Below are 13,097 nucleotides of genomic sequence, written 5' to 3' on the forward strand. Positions count from 1 at the left end.
ATCCTTCACAACACACACCCCTCCCTTTTCTCTTTGTCCAGAGGGTATAAATACCCCGTGGAGGGCGACCTGCTCTTCTTCTCTGTGTTCTTGTGATCGACAATAAACACCGTCTGAGAAATACAACTTTGTCGCTCTGAATATCTGGTCAGCTGGTCCATACTATATCAATTAAAGGACTTGCGAGGGAAGAAATCCCTAACAAATGGAGGTTCCAGTGAGAATTGATGTGGGCCAGCTGTACCCAAGAAGGACGGAACGAGTACTCCTGACATCAGAAGGAGGAAAGGAGGAATGGAGACACGGAGAAGAAAAGGTGCAGAAGATCCAGACATTCACACCAGCTGTCTGCAGCGCATCTGAATCGGGTGAGATGCCAGCCGCAGCCCCTCAGACGTCCGAGACAAGACCACCAGATGACCCTCGACCAAGAGACAGGCTGGAGGAGGCGGATGACAGGCCGGAGATGAAGAGAGACAGACTGGAGGAGGAGGCAGCAGGGGCCAGACCGCCGCCCCATATCCCCTCCGCCCAGCGAGGCCAGGCACCGCAGCGTGGTACACAGATCATCCACGACGAGAACAGGAAGAACAGCGGGAGGAGAGACACTGAGGCAGAGCTGAAGAGACGGTGGGCCAGCTGGGGAGAGGTGGAGAGGACAGCCCAGAGACACGGAGGCAGCAGACCAGAAGAGCAACTTTTGCCTGTAGGACCGCGCCCGGAACGGGGACCAGCTCAGGAAGGGACCCACGCCCTAGAAGACGGGACCAGGGAGTGCACTGTAATAGAGAGGGGGTTGAAGTCCTAAAGGGGGGGTTAAAGTCCCCGGGTTAAAGGTCCCACCGGAGGTTAAAGTCCTGAGCGGGTTAAAGTTCCCATCATAGGTTAAAGTCCTGAGCGGGTTAAAGGTCCCACCGGAGGTTAAAGTCCTGAGCGGGTTAAAGTTCCCACCGGAGGTTAAAGTCCTGATCGGGTTAAAGTTCCCATCATAGGTTAAAGTCCTGAGCGGGTTAAAGTTCCCACCGGAGGTTAAAATCCTGAGCGGGTTAAAGCCAAAAGGGGGGTCCAAAATGGGTTAAGTGTATTGTCTGAAAAAGTTGCAAATCTGTGTATCTCTCTTTCTTCTTCTCTCTCTCTCCCGCTCCCCCCCCCCTCCCTCTATCTCTCTCTCTCCTCTCTGACCGTTGTTTATCCCTCCTGGTTTAGGTGTGATGCGTGTAATGGATGATAATCGGCAGGTACAGATCCATTAATGAACTATTGTGTTGACATATTGATTTAATGTCAAAAACGGGGAGTTGATAGGTTTTTAGTTCATTAATGCTAATATCTTATATATCTGAGCTCCCATTGTCTCTCCACGGCCTTGTTGGGGCCGTGGCTCTGTGTGTCTCCCTGCATCCGGCCTCACACACACACACACACACACACACACACACACACACACACACACACACGGGCCAGTGAGGAGGGGCAGACCTATAATATCAGATTCATCTCGGACCAGACCATGTATGGCAGTTGGATACAGGCACACACAAGCGCACACACATACTTACATACACGCGCACGCACACACACGCGCGCACACACACACCCCTCCCTTTTCTCTTTGTCAAACCAGACTATAAGCCAGACTATAAGCACACACACATACACACACACCACACACACACATACATACACACGCACACACACACACCCCTCCCTTTTCTATTTGTCCAGAGGGTATAAATAATGTAATGTCATGTGTATTGATGCTGGTGCGAGAGACTGAGCCGCCCCGTGGAGGGCGACCTGCTCTTCTTCTCTGTGTTCTTGTGATCGACAATAAACACCGTCTGAGAAATACAACTTTGTCGCTCTGAATATCTGGTCAGCTGGTCCATACTATATCAATTAAAGGACTTGCGAGGGAAGAAATCCCTAACAGGTGCCATGTAAACTGCGCGAGCCAGATACGGAGCCGTTCACGCCCACGCATGATGATCGAGTGTTCGTTCGGACGTCTGCAAGGCGCACTTTGCGATGCTCTGGAGAGATATGGACTTTACATATGCTGTGCTCTCTCTATCTGTCTGAAGTTGATTGGGGCTCTGCTGTGCTTCACACACTCCCGACTGAGGCGCACACACATGCTCACACACGCGCTGTGCTCTCTCTATCTGTCTGAAGCGGAGCGGGGCTCTGCTGTGCTTTACACACACTCCCGACCGAGGCGCACACACATGCTCACACACGCGATGTGCTCTCTCTATCTGTCTGAAGCGGAGCGGGGCTCTGCTGTGCTTTACACACACTCCCGACTGAGGCGCACACACATGCTCACACACGCGCTGTGCTCTCTCTATCTGTCTGAAGCGGAGCGGGGCTCTGCTGTGCTTTTCACACACTCCCGACCGAAGCGCACACACAAATACCTCCCGCGCATACAGGAGACAAACGACGTCTAACTTGCCTGCCAATACACAACGTTCTGAAAAGTGAAATGAAACGTTGTTGTTTTTCCTTTCATGTAACCACAGCCTTAACTTAAACATATTTAAATACAAGCGACTGCTAGAAAATAAGGTACAAATATATAAATATATACAAGGCACAGTGAGTAACATTGCACGTTCCGATCAGTATTTACTAAGGGTGTAACGGTACACAAAAACCACAGTACGGTACGTACCTCGGTTTTGAAGTCAAGGTTCGTTACAGGTTTTCGGTACAGTGGGGGAAAGTTTGGCTTTCCATGTTCCACTCAGGGGTGATGTAGTGTGCAGTAACTAATTGTACTTTTAGGGCTGTCAATGAATATTCTATAAATTAATAATAAATAATTATTATTATTATATTAGATTGTGAAAAAAACAGCCCCCGGTGGGCGGTCGTTAGTGGTTAACATGCTGTTGTATTAGTTCGGTACACAGCCGTTCGGTACGGTATATGGTACACACTGAGGCCATGGTTACACTGGGGTTTCTGTTTTTGTTTTTGTTGCTGAATGATTACGTTTGCATGTCCAAGTTAAAAAGAAACGCCGTTTTGGCAGGAAAGCGCGTTCCCCTAGCGGGAACGCTCAAAAGGTGTTTTCGTTTTGGAAACTCGCCGACAATGGTGCCATGTAATCTGCGCGAGCCGGATACGGAGCCGTTCTGCCCAATGCGCAGTAGAGACCCGCACGGTTATTTCCAGTGTTTAGAGCAGAGCTGTCCCAAGTAGCTGCGGCTACCATGTGTTGTCAAGTTATTGTTATAAGGAGCCCAGTCCAAGCTACAACAGTCTGCATTCCCTTAACAATTGTTTGTATTGAGCCGTATTGTATTGTACCCATTCTGCAATCTGTTAAATAAAGTTTACATCCATTCATTCTGCTATCATTAACGTTACCAAGCTGCTAGCCACAATGCTACTGTTATAATGGCATATCCCAATCACGTTAGCACGTAAGCTAACAAACTTCGCTGCTAGCCACAATGCTATACTGTTATACTGGCATAACCCAATCACGTTAGCACGTAAGCTAACAAAATCGGCGACAATCTTTTTGTGAGACTAAACTCCGCTCTTGGTGGTCAATTGTGTTGCTGTTAGTTTTGTTTCATCAACAAATCATCAACAAATGAGGCAGAACACACAATGAATGTATCCGTTTTTGTTTATTGCACTTTATTTCTTGCTGAAAAATAAATGCTATGTGGCTAAATGGCTCATGCGAGGTATAAAGATGGTGGCTTTTGAGATTTTGAGCAGGATGTGGAGCGTCTCATTCAACCTTTCTGATTGGTTGAAAATGGCCTTCATGTTTGAACTACATCACTGCCTACTGCTTTGGCATTTTACTACATGTATATAGTAGATGAGACAAAACGACGTCTAACTTAACTCTTACTTGCCTGCCAATACGCAGCGTTCTGAAAAGCGAATGAAACGAAACGAAAATGGCCCTAGTGTAACCGCAGCCTGAAACGGTTCGGAACGGATACGTGTACCTTTACACCCCTAGTATTTACATATGAATGGAGGTGACAGTGGGTCACAGCAGCAGTTAAAAAGTGTCTTTAGTGAGTCATGGTTCGGGGGGGAAGGGTGACAGTGTGTTCACAGCAGTAATCAGGTCAGTGTCTGCCACGGTGTGTGGAGGGGGGGGGGGGGGGGGGGGGGGCTAGGTGGAGGTGCTGGCATTCAAGAGTCTGATGGCCTGTGGGTAGAAACTGTTTGTCAGTCTCGTAGTTCTGGCTTTCAGACTCCTATATCGCCTGCCTGATGGCAGGAGGTTGAAGAGTCTGTGTTGGGGGTGTGTACTGTCCTTAATTATGTTATGTGCTCTCCTGGTGGCCCTGGTAGAGTAAGGGTGCGGTTACACCTTTCGTTTCATTTTCGTATCATTGTCATATGCGTTTCGCCGCGACGTCGTGCGCCTCGAGTCACACTTTCGTTTTTTTTCCGTTTTTGTCACCCGAGCACACTGATGTAGTACACTGCCAAAGCAGTAGGTGGCAGTAGGTGGCAAACATGAAGGCAATTTCAACCAATCAGAACTTGAATGTGCCTGCAAAGCAAATGTCAACAAGGCGGCCACCATCTTTTGCCTAGTTACCCAATGCAGCAATTCTTTTTCAGCAAAGCCTAATAAAAGTGCAATAAACAAAACGGATACATTCACTGTGTGTTCTGCCTGTCATTTGTTGATGAAACAAAACTAACATCAACACAAGTGACCACCAAGAGCGGATAGTTTAGTCTAAAAAAAGATCGGTAGCATTGTTAGCTGCATGCTAACGTCAATGGAGTATGCCATTATAACAATATAGCATTGTGGCTAGAAGCTAACGTTAGCTCACGCTACTTAGCCAGCACCAAACTGATGATATCGCGAGCTATCAGTAGTTAGATAACATTAGAGACAACGCTGTGTGTATTAAACAAAGGTGAATAGATGACTGGGCCATTTTGTTTAATGCTTGTTAAGTTGAAAGAGGAGCTCTGAGCTAACAGGGTCTGAATCCTGATAGCTCACGTTAGCCAGCTGCTCATGCAATCGGTAATGCTAGCAGAATGAATGGATGTAAACTTTATTTAACATATTGCATATGGGTACAATACAATACGGCTCAATACAAACAATTGTTAAGGGAATGCAGACTGTTGTAGCTTGGACTGGGGTCCTTATAACAATAACTTGACAACACATGGTACACACTAAAAACAGATTGGTCAAATTTGACCCAATTTGGGTTATTTTTTACCCAATTCACTGGTCAAAAAGGGCCCGACCAGTGTGTGGGTTAATTTGACCCATTATTATTGGTTATTTAATTTGACCCATAACTTGGGTCAAATAAACGAATACTTTTGATACTTTTACTTTTACTTTTACTTTTCCATTTTAAGGGTCAAAATAACCCAACCTCCAAGTTGATTTGACCCCATATTGGGTTATACCAACGACCCATTTTAAGGGTCAAAATAACCCAACTTCCAAGTTGATTTGACCCCATATTGGGTTATACCAACGACCCATTTTAAGGGTCAAAATAACCCAACTTCTAAGTTGATTTGACCCCATATTGGGTTATACAAACGACCCATTTTAAGGGTCAAAATAACCCAACCTCCTAGTTGATTTGACCCCGTATTGGGTTATACAAACGACCCATTTTAAGGGTCAAAATAGTTGCTTTGACTGAATCTTGGGTTACATCAAACGGGTCAAATAGACCCTATTCACAGCAGCCATCTTGTGAGCCAGATTGACAACGATTGACCAACAGATGGACACAGCAACATGATTAGTTACACATGTGTCAGTCTGGTTCACAGGATGTAGGTTTACCCTGCTGTGTCAAGATGGCTGCTGTGAAAAGGGCCTATTAACACAACTGCTATAGTTAGTACACTACATTAGGTTGGCACAGATGCTTGATTGAAAGGTATAACAGTCTAAATGTGCTGAAATCAATGAAAAGAACAGACCAAGGCGTAGAATACATTTAACTTCAAAATTTATTACACTTGTTGCATACATGTCACAGCGTGTGGACATCAAAAAGTGCTTGTGCTGCTATAGTGCCCATGAAACACATCATGTCAAACTGATTTCCTGTTTAAATAATAAATAATAAATAATACATATCGGTATGGTTTTGTACTGCTTTACTGCCCTGTTGGAACACTCCCCCAGATATTGATAGATCAAAACACATATATACTAAGGCTGTCAAAGTTAACGCGGTATTAACACGTTATCGCCCGATTCTATTAACACCACTATTTTTTTTAACTCACGATTAACTTTTACGATTTTTTTTTACTAGACTATACTCAGGTGTATTATTGATGCTCTCATTGATACTATGTTTGTTTCTGAAGTGTGTGTGTGTGTGTGTGAGATATATAGAGAGAGAGGGGGGTGAGAGAGAAGGGAAGGGGCAAGAGAGAAAGAGAGCTGGGAGAGTGTGTGTGAGAGAGAGAGAGAGGGGGGGGTGTGTGATTACTCAGCCCTTGTGTGGGTGAATGTAACAAGTTCCTAACGTTTTCTTTCCCCTATTATTTCATGTACACTTTATTCATTGTTTTAATGAATTTTCTTTCTTTTAAGTTATTTTGTGCATCACTCTGTTTTGAATTTGATGCAAATTTGCAATGCATGAGGGTAATCCTTTTGTGTTAAATGGCTGCATAACGAAAGCATTTGTTGACTCGCATGTTGATAAGAGTATTAAAACTTGGAACTTGAAAAAGATCCGTAGAAAAAAGGTAGAAAAAAAGAAAAAAATTAGATTAATTTGTGATTAATCGCAAGTTAACTATGGACAATCATGCGATTAATCGTGTTAAATATTTTAATCGATTGACAGCACTAATATATACATATAGAAATACGGGACTTAGCGTCTACCCATCTCCCTCCTCCTCCATCTCTTCCCCCACCTTCCCTCCTCCTACTTCACCTCCTCACTACGCCACCTCCTCTCCTTATACTCCTCCTCCTCCTCTCCTCCACCTTCCCTCCTGCTACTTCACCTATTCTACATCCTCCTCATTTGTAAGTTTTGCGTTACGTACGGCTGTCCTTAAGAATGCTACATGCTTGGACTCTGGTCCCTCAATATTATATATAACGTGCTGGAGAAACTCCCATGCATGAACACACTGCCTGGGGTACTTTATGTCAAATACATAAAATGCTTTAAAACACGTATCAACTGCCCCGAGCATTGTGCTTTCAGGGTGTGCCCGACCTGCATAGATCACGAATGCCTGAGCACAACATGTGTGTGGTTCTCCCAGCACCAAAAACGAGGGAGAGGGTCTTGCCTGCTGGAGGTACTCCACCATATTTGTCCCAACCTAAAACAAGCACATAAGCAAAGAAAGAATGTTAAATACAGGTGAATCTTGGGTTGACAGCAAATCATAAGCAAGATAACAGGTTTATACCAACTATACAAGGGAGCTCAATTAAATCAAGTTTTTTTTTCTCATGCCAATGGAATGTGCAATGACATTTTGGAGTGCTCAAAACAGTGGTTTTAACTCGTCTTTGTAAATGAGGGAAACCTCAATGCCTTTTCGAGTTTAAATAGAGGTTATGGGGGCCTGGGGGACTTTGGTTGTCAGACCTTGGCTTGGTGGTGCAACCAAACTCTGTGGGTGCAACCTATAGGCTCTCTGAAGCAGCAGATAGGCTCTCTGAAGCAGCAGATAGGCTCCCTGAAGCAGCAGATAGGCTCTCTGAAGCAGCAGATAGGCTCTCTGAAGCAGCAGATAGGCTCAAGCAGCAGATAGGCTCTCTGAAGCAGCAGATAGGCTCTCTGAAGCAGATAAGCTCTCTGGAGCAGCAGATAGGCTCTCTGAAGCAGCAGATAGGCTCTCTGAAGCAGCAGATAGGCTCTCTGAAGCAGCAGTTAGGCTCTCTGAAGCAGATAGGCTCTCTGAAGCAGCAGATAGGCTCTCTGAAGCAGATAAGCTCTCTGAAGCAGCAGATAGGCTCTCTGAAGCAGCAGATAGGCTCTCTGAAGCAGCAGATAGGCTCTCTGAAGCAGCAGATAGTCTCTCTGAAGCAGCAGTTAGGCTCTCTGAAGCAGCAGATAGGCTCTCTGAAGCAGCAGATAGGCTCTCTGAAGCAGCAGTTAGGCTCTCTACAGCAGAGAGGCTCTCTGAAGCAGCAGATAGGCTCTCTGAAGCGCAGCAGATAGGCTCTCTGAAGCAGCAGATAGGCTCTCTGAAGCAGCAGTTAGGCTCTCTGAAGCAGCAGATAAGCTATCTGGAGCAGATAGGCTCTCTGAAGCAGCAGATATGCTCTCTGAAGCAGCAGTTAGGCTCTCTGAAGCAGATAGGCTCTCTGAAGCAGCAGATATGCTCTCTGAAGCAGCAGTTAGGCTCTCTGAAGCAGATAGGCTCTCTGAAGCAGCAGATAGGCTCTCTGAAGCAGCAGATAGGCTCTCTGAAGCAGCGGTTAGGCTCTCTGAAGCAGCAGTTAGGCTCTCTGAAGCAGCAGATAAGCTCTCTGGAGCAGATAGGCTCTCTGAAGCAGCAGATAGGCTCTCTGAAGCAGCAGATAGGCTCTCTGAAGTAGCAGTTAGGCTCTCTGAAGCAGCAGTTAGGCTCTCTGAAGCAGATAGGCTCTCTGAAGCAGCAGATAGGCTCTCTGAAGCAACAGTTAGGCTCTCTGAAGCAGCAGTTAGGCTCTCTGAAGCAGCAGATAGGCTCTCTGAAGCGGCAGATAGGCTCTCTGAAGCAGCAGATAGGCTCTCTGAAGCAGCAGTTAGGCTCTCTGAAGCAGATAGGCTCTCTGAAGCAGCAGATAGGCTCTCTGAAGCAGCAGTTAGGCTCTCTGAAGCAGCAGATAGGCTCTCTGAAGCAGCAGTTAGGCTCTCTGAAGCAGATAGGCTCTCTGAAGCAGCAGATATGCTCTCTGAAGCAACAGTTAGGCTCTCTGAAGCAGCAGATAAGCTCTCTGAAGCAGATAGGCTCTCTGAAGCAGCAGATAGGCTCTCTGAAGCAGCAGATAGGCTCTCTGAAGCAGCAGATAGGCTCTCTGAAGCAGCAGATAGGCTCTCTGAAGCAGCAGTTAGGCTCTCTGAAGCAGATAGGCTCTCTGAAGCAGCAGATAGGCTCTCTGAAGCAGCAGTTAGGCTCTCTGAAGCAGCAGTTAGGCTCTCTGAAGCAGATAGGCTCTCTGAAGCAGCAGATAGGCTCTCTGAAGCAGCAGATAGGCTCTCTGAAGCAGCAGATAGGCTCTCTGAAGCAGCAGTTAGGCTCTCTGAAGCAGCAGTTAGGCTCTCTGAAGCAGATAGGCTCTCTGAAGCAGCAGTTAGGCTCTCTGAAGCAGCAGATAGGCTCTCTGAAGCAGCAGACCCCTTGCAAATGGGTGTAGCATTCCCTGAGGGGGAGGAGCTGCGCATTATATGGCTTTTTTTGCTTACCTTGCTTCCTCTAGAACTCCACCCCTCTTTTGCTAACTCCAAAAGCGGTACTGCTGGTTCTGGTGAGGGGAGGTACTGGTGGTTCTGGTGAGGGGAGGTACTGGTTCTGGTGAGGGGAGGTACTGCTGGTGCTGGTGAGGTGAGGTACTGCTGGTTCTGGTGAGGGGAGGTACCGGTGGTTCTGGTGAGGGGAGGTACTGCTGGTTCTGGTGAGGGGAGGTACTGCTGGTTCTGGTGAGGTGAGGTACTGCTGGTTCTGGTGAGGGGAGGTACCGGTGGTTCTGGTGAGGGGAGGTACTGCTGGTTCTGGTGAGGGGAGGTACTGCTGGTTCTGGTGGGGGAGGTACTGCTGGTTCTGGTGAAGGGAGGTGCTGGTTCTGGTGAGGGGAGGTACTGCTGGTTCTGGTGAGGGGGGTACTGGTGGTGCCTCCTCATCGATATCTTGATCTGAAAGACAAAGACAGAAAACAAAGAAAGACTTTTACAGTAATTTCAGTGCCATCCAGTGCAGCAAACTCCAACACAGGACCAGGCTGGCAGGACCAGAGACCAGGACAAGAACAGGATGATAACCAAGATGAAGAACAGAATAATTTGTGTGTGCATGCATGTGTGTTGAAACCCTACTGAACAATACTGCTTAGTCATGGAAACATTTTCATGGTCAAGAAAGTACTAGCTCTTCAGCATTGAAAATATTAGCAGCCTGATTTGGTACATTAGGTGGCTGGGCCAGGGCCTGGTTGTCGTTATGTTCTCCTTGCAAGTGCTTTCTGTAAGACTGAATGAAAGAAAATGTTCTGCTACAAACTCCCTCACAACATTGGATATAAGTGGATGAAGCGTTTATATTGTGTGCTACTCGTAAATGTGAAAAGAGAGACTTGGCATCACCTGGAATTAGCCTTTTGCATTTAAAGCATGTATACGCCATCTGCCTTGATATGTTAGAACTCTTAACTTAGTGATCACTTACAAATTCTCTGTAAAGTTTTGAGAACTTGAGCCGGGGGCCTATTTTGGGGATGAGGTTCCGGATTGTTTCGTCATCTAAAAGTTGAAACGCCTCCTCATCAATATCTTTATCTGAAAGACAAAAGACAGAAAACAAAGAAAGACTTTTACAGTCCAGGCAGCAAACTCCAACACAGGACCAGAGACCAGAACAAGAACAGGATGAGAACCAAGATGAAGAACAGAATAATGTGTGTGCATGTGTGTTGAAACCCTATACTGCTTAGTCATGGAAACATTTTCATGGTCAAGAAAGTAAAAATGCTCACCTTTAAAACTGTCTGTGAGCTCTGGCAATTGCCACTCAATAAATGTTTCTGTGACAAAGCTGTCCATCAAGACTGGCCTGAAACAAAAGAAAGCAATGTGGAAATGAACACATCTGCAATTAATTAATGCCTCATGCCCAAGTACTCAGCCACGTGTGCACGATAGGCCAAGTACTAGCTGACATAGCAGCCTAGAATATTTAGCACTGAATTCAGGTGTAAAAAGCCTCACCACATGTCTGGCTTCCGCAGTCTACTGCTTAATTTAGTATAGGATGTTGTAAATTGATGCTCGAATCGCGGGACATTAGAGAGATGATGGAAAATGTAGACCTCAAAATGGCGCAAAATGGCTCTAAATCACAGTATGTAGCTAGCTAGCCAACCAGCTATGTCACCGCATTGAGAGGACAACAGCTTTATTACACACATATGGTTAATAAAGATATCAATCATATAACGTTACACAGCTATAGATAATCTCCAGTTAATCTGGTATCATTACAACCCAAAACACGGTAAAATTTGCAATAACAGTAACGTTACTAGTACTGGTTAACTAGGCCTAGCTACTAGCCAGAACCTTTGTAATACTCATAGACTTGGTCACTTTCGGTAGCATGCTTGAACGGTAATGATTTATGTGTCGTGTCGTGTCGTGTGGCTTATTTATTAATAGAGGTTACCACATATTTTTACAAGGTTAGAGATGAACCGATTATAGAAATGAGTAGCTAAGTTGCAACTTGCGGTGGATAGCTAGCTAGCTAGCTAGCTGATGACGCGACAGATAGCTGTGAAGAGCTAGCTAATTTAGTTCCACAACGTTCACAGTGCATGGTTAACACGACGCAATAGGTACAATGGATGGGTTGAGATATAAATACTGTGCTAACGAAACGAGATCTTACCTTGAGTCAGTGAAGTCTTTTCCGTGATCGTGAAGAGGGTTTGTTGGACCGTGTTGACTGTGAACGTGGGACCGTGTTGACTGTGAACATGACCGTCTGACTGACTGGAACATATAGTTCCCAGTGGGGGAGGGGTGTAGCTTTGCAGATCCCGGCGGAAACACCCAGCTCTCTGACCCAACACATGGGTTATGTCTCAGAAAATTTACCCATAATTATTATAACTCACAAATTGGGTCAAAATTTAATCTCAATAACCCAAATAATGGTTATGCTCAGAGAATTAACCCATAATTTTAACCCAACACGATTAACCAAGAAATTGGGTTATAGAATTGACCCATCTGTTTTTAGTGTGTAGCTGAAGCTATTTGGGACACGGAGCTATGTCCCAAACACACACACTGTTGTCACCGGAACACGCAGATGGTATCTACTGCGCATGGGCGTTTTCGCAACAACGGCTCCGTGCAGACTACACGCTGTTGACAGCGCGTATTTTTGCGTTTCTCCAAAACGCAAACACAATTTAGCGTTTCAGCCGTATCCACAAAAAAACGCCAAAAAACGCATTTCTGTGTAATAGGGACATGAAACGTATTCAAAAACGTATAAAAAAAAAACGCCACAAATACACTAGTCTAACCATGGCCTAAATGTCCATGGTATGTCTATGTGAGCCTGTCCTTTTAGCTGCATGGAAGTAGCTACTCCTATGTCTAAACATCCTATTGTTCCAGTGATTGGGGCATAACACTTCACTTTCACTGTCCATGAATTAGACAGTTTGCCATACAATGAAAATCTTACTTTGCTAGTCTGCCCTTCACACAAAATCACACAATACTTAGGCCCTGGTTACACTTACAACGTTTAATTTTCGAATTATTTCCTTTGCATGTCCAAGTTAAAAGGCAACGCCGTTTTGGCAGGCATTTTCGTTTTCCTAGCGGCAACGCTCAAAGGGGGTTTTCATTTTCAAAACTCCCCTGCAACGGTGCCATGTAAACTGCGCAAGCCAGATATGGAGCCGTTAACGCCCATGCGCAGTAGACACTGATGCATGATGATCGAGTGTTCGTTCGGACGGGCGCTTTGCGATGCTCTGGAGAGATATGGACTTTACATATGCTGTGCTCTCTATCTGTCTGAAGCGGAGCGGGGCTCTGCTGTGCTTTACACACACTCCCGACCGAGGCGCACACACACGCGCTGTGCTCTCTCTATCTGTCTGAAGCGGTATCATCTCCTTCCAACCGCCAACATGTTTTTTAACTATAAATTCCCCTTCAGCAATCTCATTCATTTACAGACACTGTACACACACTGTAAATACATTGTACACACACTGACGGTGAAACTGAAACTTGATCCCTATCTGGGGAGGAGCTGAGGAGGGTTCAGTTTTTGTAGTTTCAGGAGTTATTCATGACGTGAGCTTAACACAAACCTAACCGTTATTAACTACTTATTAGTAGTACAAA

The 13,097-nt window shown here is 45.6% G+C and overlaps 1 protein-coding gene across 1 annotated transcript in view; it reads left to right on the plus strand.

Moving 5' to 3' along the window:
- Positions 1-13,097, plus strand: part of rilp (Rab interacting lysosomal protein) — a 144,973-nt gene that overhangs the window by 110,815 nt on the left and 21,061 nt on the right. The gene's annotated exons all lie outside the window — the stretch shown is intronic.

Source organism: Notolepis coatsorum, assembly GCF_963971535.1.
Source record: "Notolepis coatsorum genome assembly, chromosome: 1".
NCBI lineage: Eukaryota > Metazoa > Chordata > Actinopteri > Aulopiformes > Paralepididae > Notolepis > Notolepis coatsorum.